This window comes from Urocitellus parryii, chromosome 5 (assembly GCF_045843805.1).
Source record: "Urocitellus parryii isolate mUroPar1 chromosome 5, mUroPar1.hap1, whole genome shotgun sequence".
NCBI lineage: Eukaryota > Metazoa > Chordata > Mammalia > Rodentia > Sciuridae > Urocitellus > Urocitellus parryii.
Window position 1 is genome coordinate 115,010,312 of NC_135535.1, and position 26,362 is coordinate 115,036,673.

Sequence of the window (26,362 nt, forward strand, 5' to 3'; positions counted from 1 at the left end):
CCTGCAGAGGCTAGCCCATAGGTTCTTGGGTTTTCTCATGTCTCCAATTCACAGAAAGAATCTATACCCGAAAGTCAGTAGTCCTCAAATTGGAGAAGCAGAGCAGTATTAATGGCAGGCCTATTTGATCACTCCTGGTTCACAGGAAGGGTGTCCAGGCCACCCTGACATTAGGCAAATGAGGGGCAAGGGAGCTTATTCTAGACACTGTCTTGGGCTGCCCCCCTCATGGAACCCTCCAGCCAGAGGTTATGATGAGTGTCTATATGGAAGAAGATGAGGGCCATGTGGCAGTGTTTTGGTGTGAATTGTGGTCATTTCTGTGGCGGTTGGAAGGGATGACTTGGTCCACCTGGTCTTGAACTCTGACGTGATTCCCCTTAGAGACGGAGTTCTGGAACTGAACTCAGAGAAGTATTGCCATGAATTGTGTGGGGATTTTAGGAGACCACGCATGAGAGTTGCCCTTGGAAACTGAGATCTAGGCCCAGGGTGGCATTCCACAGAGCACTGGGAATCTCAGCCAGGATATCACATGATTTTATTCTTAAAGACCTGGCAGCCATAATTGAGAGTCAAAACACACAGGGACCTCACATTGTAGACCTCAATGGGCCTGGCTTGATGTGACCTTTTGGCCACTCTTGGGAAGCCTTGCCTCTGAGTGTTTCTCCAGAGCTTTCATTGAAATGAGCTACCTCATCATTTAGTGGTTCCTGAATGAATAGAAACCCACAGTGCCTCCAAGTTCATCCTTGAAAAATGGCTTGACAAATACCATGAAATTTTTGAAATTCCCATGACCACGTGGCACTGGAGAACCTTTGGATGTCCTGTTGCTGATCATGAGTGTACCAGACAGTGCCTTGATTGACTGGGTTTCATGATAACGGTGTAGAACAGAGATGCCAGTAAGTTGGAGCCTGCTGATTAGTGGGCCTAGAGCAGTGGTGTGCAGGTGTGTGATAAAACATCTGTGGTGGGGCCATGTGGATCTGCCATTGGCTTCCACATGGCTTGTGACTGACACGGTGCAGCCAGGAGACCCTTATATGTAAAGGCATCTTGTTATATGGAGAGGTTTCCGGGCAATGTTCAGAATCAGGTTGCTATGGTCAAGCGGGCAAGCTCTGTGGGATAGAAGCCTGGTTGGTGCATTCTCCTAGGACCCTGAGTCAGCACACATGACAGAACTCCCTCCAGCACTGTGTCCCAGTTGAACTCCTTGTATTTCATGAAGCAAATAGGAAACTCCCAGTGAAGCAGCAAGAAACACCAGGAAAAGTGGAGGATGACCAAATGGCCTCACAGTCCACACGGGAAACACTTAGACCCCAATGGCCACAGTTTACCTACAAAGAGAGAATTCAGCACTGCTGCCTCATGTTCATTGGAAAATCAGAAACCATGTCCTCCAGGCCACGTAGACGCAGACCAAGCTTTGATGGTCTCATTACAAAGGAAGATAAAGCTCCTGACAACAACAGATATTTCAAGGGTCCAACCTCAGAGGCAGTTTCCCAAGAAGTCTTTAGGCCAGCAGAGCTCCATGTTTGTGGAGGGTTTACCCTGTCCCTTACTTATGGAAACTCCTCTACCACGTCCAAGGTTGTGAACTCCTGAGCATTTTCCATTGTATATATGTATTCACAGATTTTCTAACTCTTCTCATCGAATTGTGTCTTACTTGGGGCAAAGGTAATGTCAAGGCATTGTTCTTGATGAGAGTGGGAAGATTTTTGTGTAGCACATAATTGCATACACATTGGATTCATTTTCCTATTTTCCATTCAAAATACTGAATCCCTGACACTAACCCATACCCTCCTAGACTCTGATTACCAATCCTGATATGATGGAGGAAAATAACCCAAATAGAATAGCAATACATGCAGTTCAGAGGAGGCATGGTGTACAATTGGACTTTCCTTTGGCATTATAAAGGCTAGGCGTTATAAATCTAGTTCAATTTAAGAGAAGTAGTTCTCCATGTGTTTGTAAACTTAACAAATATGTGACTTCCTGTCTCCCTTTCTCTATAGCCTATTCAGCACATGTATTTTTACATGCACATATAGAATCCTACCTGGTATCCCACGTACATTCTTGTGAGGTGGCTGACATGGCAGATAAAAATTGTGAGAAGAGATCACTCCTCCTAAATGCTGTTGGAACTGAAAATTCAACCTATGGGTGAGCTTTCTACTTGAACAACATGATACATAAATCCATGTTCAGTAAATTAAATATTTTTGGATCTGTGGATGATATATATTTCATGATGAATTTTGATTGGCATATATATTTCTTTTTTTTAAAGTCTCTCTGTGTTTAGATTTGTTTGAAAATGTGTGTGTATGTATATATATATATACACACACACACACACACACACAAACACACACACTCTCCAGATTTTTCAAATTATGAAATATATGTGTCTTATTATACACTCCCTAAATTCATTCATGTTCATGTATGTGGATTTATAATCATCTTTTCAAAAGATTATTCTCAGAAATATTCATCCACCTGAAATACACATTTGTTTCCTAGTGAATGGGGCTTAGATATCCTAATATTTCTACAGTAACTGACCGAGTTTAGCATCAATGCAAGTAGATTCCTATAATACATGATGTGTATTTTGACGTTTCTTTTTTTTCGACACTGGTACATCACTATTTCTTCAGTTGATGCACATCATAGGATATATATTTCATCCACAAGTTCACAAATTTCCAGGCATTTGGTTCACTTTCAATCACTTCCTGCTTCAGAACACATGTACTCCGGTATGTTTCTGGACTGGTCTTTTCATGAGACTTCTTTCCAAACACATTATTTTCCATAATCAATTTTCAAGCAAATCTCACACAGCCTTCATGGTAAACCATAACCCTAATATTACCATTAGATTTATAACTGGTTGGAATGAATGATTGTGTATCAATATTGGATTTCCTATATATTTTCAGGTATCAGTTCAATCCATTATGTCAATTGGAACCAATTATATTATTTATTCACAGTATGGTCTATTCATGCATTATCTCTATATTCATAGACACAGGGTACACCTATTGGTGCCCCCAAATACTAATCAATACGTCTTCAAGATATTGCTCCCAGAAATGGTGGAAGAAATACTCATGTCACCTGATCTACATATAGATTTTATCACAGTGATACTCTGGACACATAATGCAAAGTTCACACTTCTGATTGTACCAAAGTCTAAATGGAAAGTGAGCATGGATTACTAAAAACATCCTTGTCCAGGGGCCTAATGCTCTCAAATGTCAATCCTATTGATGACTACACAGTTGCTTCATCCTAAGATCACATATTCAACCTCAACCCTGTTGAAAATATGTAATCCTATCACTCACTTTATACTTTGACTGATTTCCCAATGTCTCTATTGATATCTGCTTTCCTACATAATTTCCCATATTCATTCTTGTGACTGACTCTTCACATGTGCTGACATTTACATCTACTCTCTAACTGACACCCTACTGCTAAAGAACTTTTGGTCCAAATGTTATAATCATTCTTCTTCCTAAACCTATTGACTATCTTCATAATCCTTCCTACTATCCCTTTTTGACTGGATGTTCTCTTCCACATTCAATCATCCAAGGTACAAGGTCTTATGCCATTGTATATCAATTTATCTGAGACATCTGCCCATTATGTAATTCAAAGCTAAGTATCCCAGTCAAGGGCCCATAGCTCTTCTGGGGTTCAAAGCTTACTTAGATTTCTGTTTTCATACATATACTTCACCTATATATTATTATAAATATCACAGGTTCCCCATACTATTCTTCATCCAGTAGAATGATTCCTAACCCAAATCAAACATGTTCTTACCCCTTACCATACACTGTTCCCTCAATCCAACTTTACAGAAGAGCATGGACAGGGTTCGTCTTACAATAGAGGAATGTAGGGGATCTTCCACCTGCTGAGAACTCAAAGGTCCATGCAGAAATGATCCCTAGAGAAGATTTAGGCAGCTCTGAAGGACATGAGAGAGCAAAAGTCATCTTCCATGGCAAACAACCTGGTCAGGATGAAGGGTTGTGTCTGAATGAGCCGCACTCTTCTTAATGTAGACAAGATGGACCAAACCAGGCCTGTGTGGAAAGCTGTTCCTTGGTGCCTATGGAGGTTATACCATTCTAACTTGTGAAAGTGTCACAGGAAGCAGGGGCAGCCTCCATCTCCTAGGACCCTTGGTAGCAACTGTTAGGACAATTTGGTTGCCAAGGCAGTGACCTCATTCAGTTCCTGAAGGAAGTGACCTCACCTCACTTCTTTAGTGATGGAACTCTCTGAACTTGGCAACCAGGAAGCCAGCAACCAGAGGCAGTTTCAGTCCCAGTCCCAGTGGGCTGACTTGTTTGCATTTACTAAGGACAGAGTCAGTCTTTCTTGGTACCTACTGATGTGAGGATGACCAAATGCCAGGAAAGCTCTGTAGAGGGGACTTTTCTGAGAAAGCAGGTAGTGAGTGGCTCACGGGTGGCTCCTGACAACTTCATTGAGTAGGCTAAGGAGGCCAGATCTGAGAGAGTACGGGCCATTTTGGGGGAACATTGTATGGCCCACCAGTCAGAAGACACTCAGGATTGTCACAGACCTACTTGGGGGAAGGAGGTGCCTTCGTGGGAGTGGTTGTGAGTTTATGGTTTTGTGTTATGTTCTGAGAATAGGTAGGAAAGGCAGTTTGTTTGGTTTGGAGTGGACTGTTTCCAGTAAGTCGTTTTCCAAGGCGAGTGTTTCTATGTCTGTGTATCCCACTGTATCCCTGGTTGTAGACATTGGAAAAGAGAAAGAATCAATGGATCTGTCCTGTCTAGTAGAAAACTTTCCAGCATTCATATTTTCCGATTTATGAATGGACTGGGGCTTGCCTTATCTATGGGCAACACCTACTATCTTGGTAAGGTCCTGTTTTCTTCCTGAATTCTGGACACTCTCCAGAATAGGCTCATGGTTTTGTGTCCAAGATATGTACCACCTCCCAGCTCTGTGACATGGCCATGTACTGGATAACTGAAGGGAATGGCAAGCATCTCAGAAAACTCAGATATCAGTGTGACCAGTAAAGTGTCATTGGAGTAACCCTGCTTTGGGCCTTTTGCTTACCTATTGTTCTATTGCCCTGAATGTCAGGAAGGTCTTTGCCTCAGGCTACCCCTTTGTGAAGCCTGAAGTAAACAGTCTTCAAATGGAATTGAATGGGCATCACCTGTGGCTTTTTGCTGAATTCCTGTGCAAAGGGATGTGTGTGAGTCAGCCTCTTGGCCCTGTGTGAGGCTGTGGCTTAGATTCCCAGCCCCTGATGGATTAAAGAAAGATCCCATGTGTGCATCCAAAGCCAAAATGGCAAAAAGAGCAGTCATTGTGGATGAAGTCTCTCACTTTCCTCGGAAAGTTCCTGACCTCCATCAAGTGAGAATAGGGATCCTTTGGGGTCAAATGTGTTCTTCAAAGCCCTGCAGAGGCTAGACCATAGGTTCTTGGGTTTTCTCATGTCTCCAGTTCACACAAAGAATCTATACCCGAAAGTCAGTAGGCCTCAAATTGTAGAATCAGACCAGTATTATTGCAGGCCTATTTGATCACTCCTGGTTCACAGGAAGGGTGTCCAGGCCACCCTGACATTAGGCAAATGAGGGGCAACGGAGCTTATTCTAGACACTGTCTTGGGCTACCCCCCTCATGGAAAACTCCAGCCAGAGGTTATGATGAGTGTCTATATGGAAGAAGATGAGGGCCATGTGGCAGTGTTTTGGTTTGAATTGTGGTCATTTCTGTGGCGGTTGGAAGGGATGACTTGGTCCACCTGGTCGTGAACTCTGGCGAGATTCCCCTTAGAGACGGAGTTCTGGATCTGCACTCAGAGAAGTATTGCCATGAATTGTGTTGGGATTTTAGGAGGCCACGCATGAGAGTTGCCCTTGGAAACTGAGATCTAGGCCCATGGTGATTTCCACAGAGCACTGGGAATCTCAGCCAGGATATCACATGATTTTATTCTTAAAGACCTGGCAGCCATATTTGAGTGTCCAAAACACACAGGGACCTCACATTGTAGATCTCAATGGCCTGGCTTAATGTAACCTTTTGCCACTCTTGGGAAGCCTTGCCTCTGAGTGTTTCTCCAGAGCTTTCATTGAAATGAGCTTCCTCACCATTTAGTGGTTCCTGAATGAATAGAAAGCCACAGTGAATCCAAGTTCATCCTTGAAAATGGCTTGATAAATACCATGAATTTTTGAAATTCCCATGACCAGGTGGCACTGGAGAACCTCTGGATGTCCTGTTGCTGATCATGAGTGTACCAGACAGTGCCTTGATTGACTGGGTTTCATGAAAATGGTTGTAGAACAGAGATGCCAGTAAGTTGGAGCCTGCTGATTAGTGGGCCTAGAGCAGTGGTGTGCAGGTGTGTGACAAAACATCTGTGGTGGGGCCATGTGGATCTGCCATTTGCTTCCACATGGCTTGTGACTGACACGGTGCAGCCAGCAGACTCTTATATGTAAGGCATCTTGTTATATGGAGAGGTTTCCGGGCAATGTTCAGAATCAGGTTGCTATGGTCAAGGGGGCAAATTTTGTGGGATACAAGCCTGGTTGGTGCATTTCTCCTAGGACCCTGAGTCAGCACACGTGACAGAACTCCCTCCAGCACTGTGTCCCAGTTGAACTCCTTGTATTTCATGAAGCAAATAGGAAACTCCCAGTGATGCAGCAAGAAACACCAAGAAAAGTGGAGGAGGACCAAATGGCCTCCACAGTCCACACGGGGAAACACTTAGACCCCAGTGGCCACAGTTTACCTCAAAGAGAGAATTCAGCACTGCTGCCTCATGTTCATTGGAAAATCAGAAAACCATGTCCTCCAGGCCACATAGATGCAGACCAAGCTTTGATGGTCTCACTAAAAGGAGATAAAGCTCCTGACAGCAACATATATTTCAAGGGTCCAACCTCAGAGGCAGTTTCCCAAGAAGTCTTTAGGCCAGCAGAGCTCCATGTTTGTGGATTGTTTACCCTGTCCCTTACTTGTGGAAACACCTCTACCACCTCCAGGTTGTGAACTCCTGAGCATTTTGATTTGTATATATATATATATATATATATTCACAGATTTTCTAACTCTTCTCTTCGAATTGTGTCTTACTTGGGGCAAAGGTAATTTCAAGGCATTGTTCTTGATGAGAGTGGGAAGATTTTTGTGTAGCACATAATTGCATACACATTGGATTCATTTTCCTATTTTCCATTCAAAATACTGAATCCCTGACACTAACCCATATCCTCCGAGACTCTGATTACCAATCCTGATATGATGGAGGAAAATAACCAAAACAGAATAGCAATACATGCAGTTCAGAGGAGGCATGGTTGTATAATTGGACTTTCCTTTGGCATTTTAAAGGACAATTTAAGAGAAGTCGTTCTCCATGTGTTTGTAAAGTTAACAAATCTGTGAATTCCTGTCTCCCTTTCTCTGTAGCCTATTCAGCACATGTATTTTTACATGCACATATAGAATCCTACCTGGTATCCCACATAATTCTTCTGAGGTGGCTGACATGGCAGATACAAATTGTGAGAAGAGATCACTCCTCCTAAATCTGTCGGAACAGAAAATTCAACCTATGGGTGAGCTTTCTACTTGAACAACATGATATATAAATCCATGTTCAGTAAATTAAATATTTTTGGAATCTGTGGATGATATATATTTCATGATGAATTTTGATTGGCATATATATTTCTACTTATTAAGTCTCTGTTTGTATTGTTTGAATGTATATATATATATATACACACACACACTCTCTCTCTCCCTCTCTCTCCAGATTTTTCAAAGTATGAAATATATGTGTCTTATTATACACTCCTAAATTCTTCATGTTCATGTATGTGGATTTATAATCATCTTTTCAAAGATTATTCTCAGAAATATTCATTCCACCTGAAATACACATTTGTTTCCTAGTGAATGGGGCTTAGAAATCCTAATATTTCTACAGTAACTGACCGAGTTTTAGCATCAATGCTAGTAGATTCCTATGAGACATGATGTGTATTTTGACGTTTCTTTTTTTCGACAATGGTACATCACTATTTCTTCAGTTGATGCACATCATAGGATATATATTTCATCCTCAAGTTCACAAATTTCCAGGCATTTGGTTCACTTTCAATCACTTTCTGCTTCAGAACACATGTACTCCTGTATATTTCTGGACGGGTCTTTTCATGAGATTTCTTTTCAAAAACACATTATTTCGAATTCCATAATCACTTTTCAAGCAAATCTAACACAGCATTCATGGTAAACAATAACCCTAATATTACCATTAGATATATAACTGGTTGGAATGAATGATTGTGTATCAATATTAGATTTCCTACATATTTTCAGGTATCAGTTCAATCCATTATGTAAATTGTAACCAGTTATATTATTTATTCACAGCATGGTCTGTTCATGCATTATATCTTTATACATAGACACAGGGTACACCTATTGGTGCCCCCAAATAATATCAATACGTCCTTCAAGATATTGCTCCCAGAAATGGTGGAAGAAATACTCATGTCACCTGATCTACATATACATTTGATCACAGTGATATTTCTGGACACATAATGCAAAGTTCACACTTATGATTGTACCAAAGTCTAAATGGAAAGTGAGCATGGATTACTAAAACATCCTTGTCCAGGGCCTAATGCTCTCAAATGTCAATCCTATTGGTGACTACACAGTTGCTTCGTCCTAAGATTACATATTCACCTCAACCCTGTTGAAAATATCTAATCCTATCACTCACGTTATACTTTGACTGATTTCCCAATGTCTCTATTGATATCTGCTTTCTTACATACTTTCCCATATTCATTCTTGTGACTGACTCTTCACATGTGCTGACATTTACATCTACTCTCTAACTGACACCCTACTGCTAAAGAACTTTTGGTCCAAATGTTATACTCACTCTTCTTGTAAACCTACTGACTATCTTCCTAATCCTACCTACTATCCCTTTTTGACTGGATGTTCTCTTCCACAATCAATCATCCAAGGTATAAGGTCTTATGCCATTGTATATCAATTTATCTGAGACATCTGTGCAGAATGTAATTCAAAGCTAAGTATCCCAGTCAATGGCCCAATGCCCTTCTGGGCTTCAAAGCTTTCTTAGATTTCTGTTTTCATACATATACTTCACCTGATCTACATATACATATAATAATATACACCTATATATAATTATAAATATCGCAGGTTCCCAATACCATTCTTCATCCAGTAGAATGATTACTAACCAAATCAAACATGTTCTTACCCCTAACCATACACTGTTCCCTCAATCCAACTTTACAGAAGAGCAGGGACAGAGTTGGTCTTACAATAGAGGAATGTAGGGGATCTTCCACTGCTGAGAACTCAAAGGTCCATGCAGAAATGATCCCTGGAGAAGATGTAGGCAGCTCTGAAGGACATGAGAGAGCAAAAGTCATCTTCCATGGCAAACAACCTGGTCAGGATGAAGGGTTGTGTCTGAATGAGCCACACTCTTCTTAATGTAGACAAGATGGACCAAACCAGGCCTGTGTTGAAAGCTGTTCCTGGGTGCCTATGGAGGATATACCATTCTAACTTGTGAAAGTGTCACAGGAAGCAGGGGCAGCCTCCATCTCATAGGACCCTTGGAAGCAACTGTTAGGACAATTTGGTTGCCAAGGCAGTGACCTCATTCAGTTCCTGAAGGAAGTGACCTCACCTCACTTCTTTTGTGATGGAACTCTCTGAACTTGGCAACCAGGAAGCCAGGCACCCAGAGCCAGTTTCAGTCCCAGTCCCAGTGGGCTGACTTGTTTGCATTTACCAAGGACAGTGTCAGTCTTTCTTGGTACCTACTGATTTGAGGATGACCAAATGCAGGAAGGCTCTGAAGAGGGGACGTTTCTGAGAAAGCAGGTAGTGTGTGGCTCACTGGTGGCTCCTGACCACTTCATTGAGTAGGCTAAGGAGGCCAGATCTGAGAGAGGACAGGCCATTTTGTGGATCTGTATGGCCCACCAGTCAGAAGACACTCCGGATAGTCACAGACCTACTTTCGGGAAGGAGGTGCCATAGTGGGTGTGGTTGTGAGTTTATGGTTTTGTGTCATGTTCTGATAATAGGTAGGAAAGGCAGTTTGTTTGGTTTGGAGTGGGAGTGTTTCAAGTAAGTCATTTGACAAGGCGAGTGTTTCTATGTCTGTGTATCCCACTGTATCCCTGGTTGTAGACATTGGAAAAGAGAATGAATCAATGGATGTGTCCTGTCTAGTAGAAAACTTTCCAGCATTCATCCTTTCTGATTTATGAATTGGCTGGGGCTTGCCTGATCTATGGGCAACACATACTATCTTGCTAAGTTCCTGTTTTCTTCCTGAATTCTGGCCACTCTCCAGAATAGGTTCATGGTTTTGTGTCCAAGATATGTAGCACCTCCCAGCTCTGTGACATGGCCATGTACTGGATAACTGAAGGGAATGGCAAGCATCTCAGAAAACTCAGATATCAGGTGACCAGTAAAGTGTCAGTGGAGAAACCCTGCTTTGGGCCTTTTGCTAAACTATTATTCTGTTGCCCTGAATGTCAGGAAGGTCTTTACCTAAGGCTACCCCTTTGTGAAGCCTGAAGTAACTGTTTTCAAATAGAAATGAATGGGCATCACCTGTGGCTTTTGCTGAATTCCTGTGCAAAGGGATGTGTGTGAATCAGCCTCTTTACCCTGTGTGAGGCTGTGGCTTAGATTCTCAGCACCTGATGGATTAAAGAAAGATCCCATGAGTGCATCCAAAGCCAAAATGACAAAAAGAGCAGTCATTGTGGATGAAGTCTCTCGCTTTCCTCTGGAAAGTTCCTGACCTCCATCAAGTGAGAATAGGGATCCTTTGGGTCAAATGAGTTCTTCAAAGCCCTGTAGAGGCTAGCCCATAGGTTCTTGGGTTTTCTCATGACTCCAATTCACACAAAGAATCTATATCCGAAAGTCAGTAGTCCTCAAATTGGAGAAGCAGAGCAGTATTAATGGCAGGCCTATTTGATCACTCCTGGTTCACAGGAAGGGTGTCCAGGCCACCCTGACATTAGGCAAATGAGGGGCAAGGGAGCTTATTCTAGACACTGTCTTGGGCTGCCCCCCTCATGGAACCCTCCAGCCAGAGGTTATGATGAGTGTCTATATGGAAGAAGATGAGGGCCATGTGGCAGTGTTTTGGTGTGAATTGTGGTCATTTCTGTGGCGGTTGGAAGGGATGACTTGGTCCACCTGGTCTTGAACTCTGACGTGATTCCCCTTAGAGACGGAGTTCTGGAACTGAACTCAGAGAAGTATTGCCATGAATTGTGTGGGGATTTTAGGAGACCACGCATGAGAGTTGCCCTTGGAAACTGAGATCTAGGCCCAGGGTGGCATTCCACAGAGCACTGGGAATCTCAGCCAGGATATCACATGATTTTATTCTTAAAGACCTGGCAGCCATAATTGAGAGTCAAAACACACATGGACCTCACATTGTAGACCTCAAGGGGCCTGGCTTGATGTGACGCTTTGGCCACTCTTGGGAAGCCTTGACTCTGAGTGTTTCTCCAGAAATTTCATTGAAATGAGCTTCCTCACCATTTAGTGGTTCCTGAATGAATAGAAACCCACAGTGCCTCCAAGTTCATCCTTGAAAAATGGCTTGATAAATTCCATGAAATTTTTGAAATTCCCATGACCAGGTGGCACTGGAGAACCTTTGGATGTCCTGATGCTGATCATGAGTGTACCAGACAGTGCCTTGATTGACTGGGTTTCATGAAAATGGTGTAGAACAGAGATGCCAGTAAGTTGTAGCCTGCTGATAAGTGGGCCTAGAGCAGTGGTGTGCAGTTGTGTGATAAAACATCTGTAATGGGGCCATGTGGATCTGCCATTGGCTTCCACATGGCTTGTGACTGACACGGTGCAGCCAGGAGACCCTTATATGTAAAGGCATCTTGTTATATGGAGAGGATTCCGGGCAATGTTCAGAATGAGGTTGCTATGGTCAAGGGGGCAAGCTCTGTGGGATGGAAGCCTGGTTGGTGCATTCTCCTCGGACACACGTGACAGAACTCCCTCCAGTACTGTGTCCCAGTTGAACTCTTTGTATTTCACAAAGCAAATAGGAAACTCCCAGTGAAGCAACAAGAAACACCAGGAAAAGTGGAGGATGACCAAATGGCCTCACAGTCCACATGGGGATACACTTAGACCCCAGTGGCCACAGTTTCCCTACGAAGAGAGAATTCAGCACTGCTGCTTCATGTTCATTGGAAAATCAGAAACCATGTCCTCCAGGTCACATAGATGCAGACCAAGCTTTGATGGTCTCACTACAAAGGAAGATAAAGCTCCTAACAACAACATATATTTCAAGTGTCCAAACTCAGAGGCAGTTTCCCAAGAAGTCTTTAGGCCAGCAGAGCTCCATGTTTGTGGAGTGTTTACCCTGTCCCTTACTTATGGAAGTTCCTCTACCACCTCCAAGGTTGTGAACTCCTGAGCATTTTCCATTGTATATATGTATTCACAGATTTTCTAACTCTTCTCTTCGAATTGTGTCTTACTTGGAGCAAAGGTAATGTCAAGGCATTGTTCTTGATGAGAGTGGGAAGATTTTTATGTACCACATAATTGCATACACATTGGATTCATTTTCCTATTTTCCATTCAAAATACTGAATCCCTGACACTAACCCATACCCTCCTAGACTCTGTTTACCAATCCTGATATGATGGGGGAAAATAACCCAAACAGAATAGCAATACATGCAGTTCAGATGAGGCATGGTGTATAATTGGACTTTCCCTTGGCATTATAAAGGCTAGGAGTTATAAATCTAGTCCAATTTAAGAGAAGTAGTTCTCCATGTGATTGTAAAGTTAACAAATATGTAAATTCCTGTCTCCCTTTCTCTGTAGCCTATTCAGCACATGTATTTTTACATGCACATATAGAATCCTACCTGGTATCACACGTACATTCTTGTGAGGTTCCTGACATGGCAGATACAAATTGTGGGAAGAGATCACTCCTCCTAAATGCTGTTGGAACTGAAATTTCAACCTATGGGTGAGCTTTCTACTTGAACAACATGATACATAAATCCATTTTCAGTAAATTAAATATTTTTGGATTTGTGGATGATGTATATTTCATGATGAATTTGGATTGGCATAGATATTTCTACTTTTTAAAGTCTCTCTGTGTTTTGTTTGAATGTGTGTCTGTGTGTGTGAGTGTGTGTGTGTGTGTGTGTGTGTGTGTGTGTATATACATAATCACTTTTCAAGCAAATCTCACACAGCCTTCATGGTAAACCATAACCCTAATATTACCATTAGATATATAACTAGATGGAATGAATGATTGTGTATCAATATTAGATTTCCTATATATTTTCAGGTATCAGTTCAATCCATTATGTAAATTGGAAACACATATATTATTTATTCGCAGTATGGTCTGTTAATGCATTATCTCTATATTCATAGACACAGGGTACACCTATTGGTGCCCCCAAATACAAATCAATACGTCTTCAACATATTGCTCCCAGAAATGGTGGAAGAAATACTCATGTCACCTGATCTACATATTCATTTTATCACAGTGATATTCTGGAAACGTAATGCAAAGTTCACACTTATGATTGTACCAAAGTCTAAATGGAAAGTGAGCATGGATTACTAAAAATATCCTTGTCCAGGGGCCTAATGCTCTGAAATGTCTATCCTATTCGTGACTACATAGTTGCTTCGTCCTAAGATTACATATTCAACCTCAACCCTGTTGAAAATATCTAATCCTATCACTCACTTTATACTTTGACTGATTTCCCAATGTCTCTATTGATATCTGCTTTCCTACATAATTTCCCATATTCATTCTTGTGATTGACTCTTCACATGTGCTGACATTTACATCTACTCTCTAACTGACACCCTACTGCTAAAGAACTTTTGGTCTAAATGTTATACTCACTCTTCTTCCTAAACCTACTAACTATCTTCCTAATCCTACCTACTATCCCTTTTTGACTCGAAGTTCTCTTCCACATTCAATCATCCAAGGTATAAGGTCTTATGCCATTGTATATCAATTTATCTGAGACAGCTGTGCAGAATATAATTCAAAGCTAATTATACCAGTCAAGGGCCCAATGCCCTTCTGGGCTTCAAAGCTTACTTAGATTTCTGTTTTCATACATATACTTCACCTATATATTATTATAAATATCGCAGGTTCCCAATACCATTCTTCATCCAGTAGAATGATTCCTAACCCAAATCAAACATGTTCTTACCCCTAACCATACACTGTTCCCTCAATCCAACTTTACAGAAGAGCAGGGACAGAGTTGATCTTACAAGAGAGGAATGTAGGGGATATTCCACCTGCTGAGAACTCAAAGGTCCATGCAGAAATGATCCCTGGAGAAGATGTAGGCAGCTCTGAAGGACATGAGAGAGCAAAAGTCATCTTCCATGGCAAACAACCTGGTCAGGATGAAGGGATTTGTCTGAATGAGCATCTCTCTTCTTAATGTAGACAAGATGGACCCAACCAGGCCTGTGTGGAAAGCTGTTCCTGGGTGCCTATGGAGGATATACCATTCTAACTTGTGAAAGTGTCACAGGAAGCAGGGGCAGCCTCCATCTCATAGGACCCTTGGAAGCAACTGTTAGGACAATTTGGTTGCCAAGGCAGTGACCTCATTCAGTTCCTGAAGGAAGTGACCTCACCTCACTTCTTTTGTGATGGAACTCTCTGAACTTGGCAACCAGGAAGCCAGGCACCCAGAGCCAGTTTCAGTCCCAGTCCCAGTGGGCTCACTTGTTTGCATTTACCAAGGACAGAGTCAGTCTTTCTTGGTACCTACTGATGTGAGGATGACCAAATGCCAGGAAAGCTCTGAAGAGGGGACTTTTCTGAGAAAGCAGGTAGTGAGTGGCTCACTGGTGGCTCCTGACAAGTTCATTGAGTAGGCCAAGGAGGCCAGATCTGAGAGAGGACGGGCCATTTTGGGGGAACATTGAATGGCCCACAGTCAGAAGACACTCTGGATAGTCACAGACCTACTTGGGGGAAGGAGGTGCCTTAGTGGGTGTGGTTGTGAGTTTATGGTTTTGTCTCATGTTCTGAGAATAGGTAGGAAAGGCAGTTTGTTTCTTTTTTAGTGGACTGTTTCTAGTAAGACGTTTGACAAGGCGAGTGTTTCTATGTCTGTGTATCCCACTTTATCCCTGGTTGTAGACATTGGAAAAGAGAATGAATCAATGGATGTGTCCTGTCTAGTAGAAAACTTTCCAGCAATCATCCTTTCCGATTTATGAATGGACTGGGGCTTGCCTTATCTATGGGCAACTCCTACTATCTTGCTAAGTTCCTGTTTTCTTCCTGAATTCTGGCCACTCTCCAGAATAGGCTCATGGTTTTGTGTCCAAGATATGTACCACCTCCCAGCTCTGTGACATGGCCATGTACTGAATAACTGAAGGGAATGGCAAGCATCTCAGAAAACTCAGATATCAGTGTGACCAGTAAAGTGTCAGTGGAGAAACCCTGCTTTGGTCCTTTTGCTTACCTATTGTTCTGTTGCCCTGAATGTCAGGAAGGTCTTTGCCTCAGGCTACACCTTTGTCAAACCTGAAGTAAAGAGTTTTCAAATGGAAATGAATGGGCATCACCTGTTGCTTTTTGCTGAAATCCTGTGCAAAGGGAGATGTGTGAATCAGCCTCTTGGCCCTGTGTGAGGCTGTCGCTTACATTCTCAGCACCTGATGGATGAAAGAAAGATAACATGTGTGCATCCAAAGCCAAAATGGCAAAAAGAGCAGTCATTGTGGATGAAGTCTCTCGCTTTCCTCTGGAAAGCTCCTGACCTCCATCAAGTGAGAATAGGGATCCTTTGGGTCAAATGAGTTTTTCAAAGCCCTGCAGAGGCTAGCCCATAGGTTCTTGGGTTTTCTCATGTCTCCAATTCACAGAAAGAATCTATACCCGAAAGTCAGTAGTCCTCAAATTGGAGAAGCAGAGCAGTATTAATGGCAGGCCTATTTGATCACTCCTGGTTCACAGGAAGGGTGTCCAGGCCACCCTGACATTAGGCAAATGAGGGGCAAGGGAGCTTATTCTAGACACTGTCTTGGGCTGCCCCCCTCATGGAACCCTCCAGCCAGAGGTTATGATGAGTGTCTATATGGAAGAAGATGAGGGCCATGTGGCAGTGTTTTGGTGTGAATTGTGGTCATTTCTGTGGCGGTTGGAAGGGATGACTTGGTCCACCTGGTCTTGAACTCTGACGTGATTCCCCTTAGAGACGGAGTTCTGGAACTGAACTCAGAGAAGTATTGCCATGAATTGTGTGGGGATTTTAGGAGACCACGCATGAGAGTTGCCCTTGGAAACTGAGATCTAGGCCCAGGGTGGCATTCCACAGAGCACTGGGAATCTCAGCCAGGATATCACATGATTTTATTCTTAAAGACCTGGCAGCCATAATTGAGAGTCAAAACACACAGGGACCTCACATTGTAGACCTCAATGGGCCTGGCTTGATGTGACCTTTTGGCCACTCTTGGGAAGCCTTGCCTCTGAGTGTTTCTCCAGAGCTTTCATTGAAATGAGCTACCTCATCATTTAGTGGTTCCTGAATGAATAGAAACCCACAGTGCCTCCAAGTTCATCCTTGAAAAATGGCTTGACAAATACCATGAAATTTTTGAAATTCCCATGACCAGGTGGCACTGGAGAACCTTTGGATGTCCTGTTGCTGATCATGAGTGTACCAGACAGTGCCTTGATTGACTGGGTTTCATGAAAACGGTGTAGAACAGAGATGCCAGTAAGTTGGAGCCTGCTGATTAGTGGGCCTAGAGCAGTGGTGTGCAGGTGTGTGATAAAACATCTGTGGTGGGGCCATGTGGATCTGCCATTGGCTTCCACATGGCTTGTGACTGACACGGTGCAGCCAGGAGACCCTTATATGTAAAGGCATCTTGTTATATGGAGAGGTTTCCGGGCAATGTTCAGAATCAGGTTGCTATGGTCAAGCGGGCAAGCTCTGTGGGATAGAAGCCTGGTTGGTGCATTCTCCTAGGACCCTGAGTCAGCACACATGACAGAACTCCCTCCAGCACTGTGTCCCAGTTGAACTCCTTGTATTTCATGAAGCAAATAGGAAACTCCCAGTGAAGCAGCAAGAAACACCAGGAAAAGTGGAGGATGACCAAATGGCCTCACAGTCCACACGGGAAACACTTAGACCCCAATGGCCACAGTTTACCTACAAAGAGAGAATTCAGCACTGCTGCCTCATGTTCATTGGAAAATCAGAAACCATGTCCTCCAGGCCACGTAGACGCAGACCAAGCTTTGATGGTCTCATTACAAAGGAAGATAAAGCTCCTGACAACAACAGATATTTCAAGGGTCCAACCTTAGAGGCAGTTTCCCAAGAAGTCTTTAGGCCAGCAGAGCTCCATGTTTGTGGAGGGTTTACCCTGTCCCTTACTTATGGAAACTCCTCTACCACGTCCAAGGTTGTGAACTCCTGAGCATTTTCCATTGTATATATGTATTCACAGATTTTCTAACTCTTCTCATCGAATTGTGTCTTACTTGGGGCAAAGGTAATGTCAAGGCATTGTTCTTGATGAGAGTGGGAAGATTTTTGTGTAGCACATAATTGCATACACATTGGATTCATTTTCCTATTTTCCATTCAAAATACTGAATCCCTGACACTAACCCATACCCTCCTAGACTCTGATTACCAATCCTGATATGATGGAGGAAAATAACCCAAATAGAATAGCAATACATGCAGTTCAGAGGAGGCATGGTGTACAATTGGACTTTCCTTTGGCATTATAAAGGCTAGGCGTTATAAATCTAGTTCAATTTAAGAGAAGTAGTTCTCCATGTGTTTGTAAACTTAACAAATATGTGACTTCCTGTCTCCCTTTCTCTATAGCCTATTCAGCACATGTATTTTTACATGCACATATAGAATCCTACCTGGTATCCCACGTACATTCTTGTGAGGTGGCTGACATGGCAGATAAAAATTGTGAGAAGAGATCACTCCTCCTAAATGCTGTTGGAACTGAAAATTCAACCTATGGGTGAGCTTTCTACTTGAACAACATGATACATAAATCCATGTTCAGTAAATTAAATATTTTTGGATCTGTGGATGATATATATTTCATGATGAATTTTGATTGGCATATATATTTCTTTTTTTAAAGTCTCTCTGTGTTTAGATTTGTTTGAAAATGCGTGTGTATGTATATATATATACACACACACACACACACACACACACACACTCTCCAGATTTTTCAAATTATGAAATATATGTGTCTTATTATACACTCCCTAAATTCATTCATGTTCATGTATGTGGATTTATAATCATCTTTTCAAAAGATTATTCTCAGAAATATTCATCCACCTGAAATACACATTTGTTTCCTAGTGAATGGGGCTTAGATATCCTAATATTTCTACAGTAACTGACCGAGTTTAGCATCAATGCAAGTAGATTCCTATAATACATGATGTGTATTTGCAAGTTTCTTTTTTTTCGACACTGGTACATCACTATTTCTTCAGTTGATGCACATCATAGGATATATATTTCATCCACAAGTTCACAAATTTCCAGGCATTTGGTTCACTTTCAATCACTTCCTGCTTCAGAACACATGTACTCCGGTATGTTTCTGGACTGGTCTTTTCATGAGACTTCTTTCCAAACACATTATTTTCCATAATCAATTTTCAAGCAAATCTCACACAGCCTTCATGGTAAACCATAACCCTAATATTACCATTAGATTTATAACTGGTTGGAATGAATGATTGTGTATCAATATTGGATTTCCTATATATTTTCAGGTATCAGTTCAATCCATTATGTCAATTGGAACCAATTATATTATTTATTCACAGTATGGTCTATTCATGCATTATCTCTATATTCATAGACACAGGGTACACCTATTGGTGCCCCCAAATACTAATCAATACGTCTTCAAGATATTGCTCCCAGAAATGGTGGAAGAAATACTCATGTCACCTGATCTACATATAGATTTTATCACAGTGATACTCTGGACACATAATGCAAAGTTCACACTTCTGATTGTACCAAAGTCTAAATGGAAAGTGAGCATGGATTACTAAAAACATCCTTGTCCAGGGGCCTAATGCTCTCAAATGTCAATCCTATTAATGACTATACAGTTGCTTCATCCTAAGATCACATATTCAACCTCAACCCTGTTGAAAATATGTAATCCTATCACTCACTTTATACTTTGACTGATTTCCCAATGTCTCTATTGATATCTGCTTTCCTACATAATTTCCCATATTCATTCTTGTGACTGACTCTTCACATGTGCTGACATTTACATCTACTCTCTAACTGACACCCTACTGCTAAAGAACTTTTGGTCCAAATGTTATAATCATTCTTCTTCCTAAACCTATTGACTATCTTCATAATCCTTCCTACTATCCCTTTTTGACTGGATGTTCTCTTCCACATTCAATCATCCAAGGTACAAGGTCTTATGCCATTGTATATCAATTTATCTGAGACATCTGCCCATTATGTAATTCAAAGCTAAGTATCCCAGTCAAGGGCCCATAGCTCTTCTGGGGTTCAAAGCTTACTTAGATTTCTGTTTTCATACATATACTTCACCTATATATTATTATAAATATCACAGGTTCCCCATACTATTCTTCATCCAGTAGAATGATTCCTAACCCAAATCAAACATGTTCTTACCCCTTACCATACACTGTTCCCTCAATCCAACTTTACAGAAGAGCATGGACAGGGTTCGTCTTACAATAGAGGAATGTAGGGGATCTTCCACCTGCTGAGAACTCAAAGGTCCATGCAGAAATGATCCCTAGAGAAGATTTAGGCAGCTCTGAAGGACATGAGAGAGCAAAAGTCATCTTCCATGGCAAACAACCTGGTCAGGATGAAGGGTTGTGTCTGAATGAGCCGCACTCTTCTTAATGTAGACAAGATGGACCAAACCAGGCCTGTGTGGAAAGCTGTTCCTTGGTGCCTATGGAGGTTATACCATTCTAACTTGTGAAAGTGTCACAGGAAGCAGGGGCAGCCTCCATCTCCTAGGACCCTTGGTAGCAACTGTTAGGACAATTTGGTTGCCAAGGCAGTGACCTCATTCAGTTCCTGAAGGAAGTGACCTCACCTCACTTCTTTAGTGATGGAACTCTCTGAACTTGGCAACCAGGAAGCCAGCAACCAGAGGCAGTTTCAGTCCCAGTCCCAGTGGGCTGACTTGTTTGCATTTACTAAGGACAGAGTCAGTCTTTCTTGGTACCTACTGATGTGAGGATGACCAAATGCCAGGAAAGCTCTGTAGAGGGGACTTTTCTGAGAAAGCAGGTAGTGAGTGGCTCACGGGTGGCTCCTGACAACTTCATTGAGTAGGCTAAGGAGGCCAGATCTGAGAGAGAACGGGCCATTTTGGGGGAACATTGTATGGCCCACCAGTCAGAAGACACTCAGGATTGTCACAGACCTACTTGGGGGAAGGAGGTGCCTTCGTGGGAGTGGTTGTGAGTTTATGGTTTTGTGTTATGTTCTGAGAATAGGTAGGAAAGGCAGTTTGTTTGGTTTGGAGTGGACTGTTTCCAGTAAGTCGTTTTCCAAGGCGAGTGTTTCTATGTCTGTGTATCCCACTGTATCCCTGGTTGTAGACATTGGAAAAGAGAAAGAATCAATGGATGTGTCCTGTCTAGTAGAAAACTTTCCAGCATTCATCCTTTCCGATTTATGAATGGACTGGGGCTTGCCTTATCTATGGGCAACACCTACTATCTTGGTAAGGTCCTGTTTTCTTCCTGAATTCTGGACACTCTCCAGAATAGGCTCATGGTTTTGTGTCCAAGATATGTACCACCTCCCAGCTCTGTGACATGGCCATGTACTGGATAACTGAAGGGAATGGCAAGCATCTCAGAAAACTCAGATATCAGTGTGACCAGTAAAGTGTCATTGGAGTAACCCTGCTTTGGGCCTTTTGCTTACCTATTGTTCTGTTGCCCTGAATGTCAGGAAGGTCTTTGCCTCAGGCTACCCCTTTGTGAAGCCTGAAGTAAACAGTCTTCAAATGGAATTGAATGGGCATCACCTGTGGCTTTTTGCTGAATTCCTGTGCAAAGGGATGTGTGTGAGTCAGCCTCTTGGCCCTGTGTGAGGCTGTGGCTTAGATTCCCAGCCCCTGATGGATTAAAGAAAGATCCCATGTGTGCATCCAAAGCCAAAATGGCAAAAAGAGCAGTCATTGTGGATGAAGTCTCTCACTTTCCTCTGGAAAGTTCCTGACCTCCATCAAGTGAGAATAGGGATCCTTTGGGTCAAATGAGTTCTTCAAAGCCCTGCAGAGGCTAGCCCATAGGTTCTTGGGTTTTCTCATGTCTCCAGTTCACACAAAGAATCTATACCCGAAAGTCAGTAGGCCTCAAATTGTAGAATCAGACCAGTATTATTGGCAGGCCTATTTGATCACTCCTGGTTCACAGGAAGGGTGTCCAGGCCACCCTGACATTAGGCAAATGAGGGGCAACGGAGCTTATTCTAGACACTGTCTTGGGCTACCCCCCTCATGGAAACCTCCAGCCAGAGGTTATGATGAGTGTCTATATGGAAGAAGATGAGGGCCATGTGGAAGTGTTTTGGTTTGAATTGTGGTCATTTCTGTGGCGGTCGGAAGGGATGACTTGGTCCACCTGGTCGTGAACTCTGGCGAGATTCCCCTTAGAGACGGAGTTCTGGAACTGCACTCAGAGAAGTATTGCCATGAATTGTGTTGGGATTTTAGGAGGCCACGCATGAGAGTTGCCCTTGGAAACTGAGATCTAGGCCCATGGTGGATTTCCACAGAGCACTGGGAATCTCAGCCAGGATATCACATGATTTTATTCTTAAAGACCTGGCAGCCATATTTGAGTGTCAAAACACACAGGGACCTCACATTGTAGATCTCAATGGGCCTGGCTTAATGTAACCTTTTGGCCACTCTTGGGAAGCCTTGCCTCTGAGTGTTTCTCCAGAGCTTTCATTGAAATGAGCTTCCTCACCATTTAGTGGTTCCTGAATGAATAGAAAGCCACAGTGAATCCAAGTTCATCCTTGAAAAATGGCTTGATAAATACCATGAAATTTTTGAAATTCCCATGACCAGGTGGCACTGGAGAACCTCTGGATGTCCTGTTGCTGATCATGAGTGTACCAGACAGTGCCTTGATTGACTGGGTTTCATGAAAATGGTGTAGAACAGAGATGCCAGTAAGTTGGAGCCTGCTGATTAGTGGGCGTAGAGCAGTGGTGTGCAGGTGTGTGATAAAACATCTGTGGTGGGGCCATGTGGATCTGCCATTTGCTTCCACATGGCTTGTGACTGACACGGTGCAGCCAGCAGACTCTTATATGTAAAGGCATCTTGTTATATGGAGAGGTTTCCGGGCAATGTTCAGAATCAGGTTGCTATGGTCAAGGGGGCAAATTTTGTGGGATACAAGCCTGGTTGGTGCATTCTCCTAGGACCCTGAGTCAGCACACGTGACAGAACTCCCTCCAGCACTGTGTCCCAGTTGAACTCCTTGTATTTCATGAAGCAAATAGGAAACTCCCAGTGATGCAGCAAGAAACACCAAGAAAAGTGGAGGATGACCAAATGGCCTCACAGTCCACACGGGGAAACACTTAGAACCCAGTGGCCACAGTTTACCTCAAAGAGAGAATTCAGCACTGCTGCCTCATGTTCATTGGAAAATCAGAAACCATGTCCTCCAGGCCACATAGATGCAGACCAAGCTTTGATGGTCTCACTACAAAGGAAGATAAAGCTCCTGACAGCAACATATATTTCAAGGGTCCAACCTCAGAGGCAGTTTCCCAAGAAGTCTTTAGGCCAGCAGAGCTCCATGTTTGTGGATTGTTTACCCTGTCCCTTACTTGTGGAAACACCTCTACAACCTCCAAGGTTGTGAACTCCTGAGCATTTTGATTTGTATATATATATATATATTCACAGATTTTCTAACTCTTCTCTTCGAATTGTGTCTTACTTGGGGCAAAGGTAATTTCAAGGCATTGTTCTTGATGAGAGTGGGAAGATTTTTGTGTAGCACATAATTGCATACACATTGGATTCATTTTCCTATTTTCCATTCAAAATACTGAATCCCTGACACTAACCCATATCCTCCGAGACTCTGATTACCAATCCTGATATGATGGAGGAAAATAACCAAAACAGAATAGCAATACATGCAGTTCAGAGGAGGCATGGTGTATAATTGGACTTTCCTTTGGCATTTTAAAGGACAATTTAAGAGAAGTCGTTCTCCATGTGTTTGTAAAGTTAACAAATATGTGAATTCCTGTCTCCCTTTCTCTGTAGCCTATTCAGCACATGTATTTTTACATGCACATATAGAATCCTACCTGGTATCCCACATACATTCTTCTGAGGTGGCTGACATGGCAGATACAAATTGTGAGAAGAGATCACTCCTCCTAAATCTGTCGGAACAGAAAATTCAACCTATGGGTGAGCTTTCTACTTGAACAACATGATACATAAATCCATGTTCAGTAAATTAAATATTTTTGGATCTGTGGATGATATATATTTCATGATGAATTTTGATTGGCATATATATTTCTACTTATTAAAGTCTCTGTTTGTATTGTTTGAATGTATATATATATATATATATACACACACACACACTCTCTCTCCCTCTCTCTCCAGATTTTTCAAAGTATGAAATATATGTGTCTTATTATACACTCCCTAAATTCATTCATGTTCATGTATGTGGATTTATAATCATCTTTTCAAAAGATTATTCTCAGAAATATTCATCCACCTGAAATACACATTTGTTTCCTAGTGAATGGGGCTTAGAAATCCTAATATTTCTACAGTAACTGACCGAGTTTAGCATCAATGCTAGTAGATTCCTATGAGACATGATGTGTATTTTGACGTTTCTTTTTTTTCGACACTGGTACATCACTATTTCTTCAGTTGATGCACATCATAGGATATATATTTCATCCTCAAGTTCACAAATTTCCAGGCATTTGGTTCACTTTCAATCACTTTCTTCTTCAGAACACATGTACTCCTGTATATTTCTGGACGGGTCTTTTCATGAGATTTCTTTCAAAACACATTATTTTCGATTTCCATAATCACTTTTCAAGCAAATCTAACACAGCGTTCATGGTAAACAATAACCCTAATATTACCATTAGATATATAACTGGTTGGAATGAATGATTGTGTATCAATATTAGATTTCCTATATATTTTCAGGTATCAGTTCAATCCATTATGTAAATTGTAACCAGTTATATTATTTATTCACAGCATGGTCTGTTCATGCATTATATCTATATACATAGACACAGGGTACACCTATTGGTGCCCCCAAATACTAATCAATACGTCTTCAAGATATTGCTCCCAGAAATGGTGGAAGAAATACTCATGTCACCTGATCTACATATACATTTGATCACAGTGATATTCTGGACACATAATGCAAAGTTCACACTTATGATTGTACCAAAGTCTAAATGGAAAGTGAGCATGGATTACTAAAAACATCCTTGTCCAGGGGCCTAATGCTCTCAAATGTCAATCCTATTGGTGACTACACAGTTGCTTCGTCCTAAGATTACATATTCACCTCAACCCTGTTGAAAATATCTAATCCTATCACTCACGTTATACTTTGACTGATTTCCCAATGTCTCTATTGATATCTGCTTTCTTACATACTTTCCCATATTCATTCTTGTGACTGACTCTTCACATGTGCTGACATTTACATCTACTCTCTAACTGACACCCTACTGCTAAAGAACTTTTGGTCCAAATGTTATACTCACTCTTCTTGTAAACCTACTGACTATCTTCCTAATCCTACCTACTATCCCTTTTTGACTGGATGTTCTCTTCCACAATCAATCATCCAAGGTATAAGGTCTTATGCCATTGTATATCAATTTATCTGAGACATCTGTGCAGAATGTAATTCAAAGCTAAGTATCCCAGTCAATGGCCCAATGCCCTTCTGGGCTTCAAAGCTTTCTTAGATTTCTGTTTTCATACATATACTTCACCTGATCTACATATACATATAATAATATACACCTATATATAATTATAAATATCACAGGTTCCCAATACCATTCTTCATCCAGTAGAATGATTACTAAACCAAATCAAACATGTTCTTACCCCTAACCATACACTGTTCCCTCAATCCAACTTTACAGAAGAGCAGGGACAGAGTTGGTCTTACAATAGAGGAATGTAGGGGATCTTCCACCTGCTGAGAACTCAAAGGTCCATGCAGAAATGATCCCTGGAGAAGATGTAGGCAGCTCTGAAGGACATGAGAGAGCAAAAGTCATCTTCCATGGCAAACAACCTGGTCAGGATGAAGGGTTGTGTCTGAATGAGCCACACTCTTCTTAATGTAGACAAGATGGACCAAACCAGGCCTGTGTTGAAAGCTGTTCCTGGGTGCCTATGGAGGATATACCATTCTAACTTGTGAAAGTGTCACAGGAAGCAGGGGCAGCCTCCATCTCATAGGACCCTTGGAAGCAACTGTTAGGACAATTTGGTTGCCAAGGCAGTGACCTCATTCAGTTCCTGAAGGAAGTGACCTCACCTCACTTCTTTTGTGATGGAACTCTCTGAACTTGGCAACCAGGAAGCCAGGCACCCAGAGCCAGTTTCAGTCCCAGTCCCAGTGGGCTGACTTGTTTGCATTTACCAAGGACAGTGTCAGTCTTTCTTGGTACCTACTGATGTGAGGATGACCAAATGCCAGGAAGGCTCTGAAGAGGGGACGTTTCTGAGAAAGCAGGTAGTGAGTGGCTCACTGGTGGCTCCTGACCACTTCATTGAGTAGGCTAAGGAGGCCAGATCTGAGAGAGGACAGGCCATTTTGTGGGATCTGTATGGCCCACCAGTCAGAAGACACTCCGGATAGTCACAGACCTACTTTCGGGAAGGAGGTGCCATAGTGGGTGTGGTTGTGAGTTTATGGTTTTGTGTCATGTTCTGATAATAGGTAGGAAAGGCAGTTTGTTTGGTTTGGAGTGGACTGTTTCAAGTAAGTCATTTGACAAGGCGAGTGTTTCTATGTCTG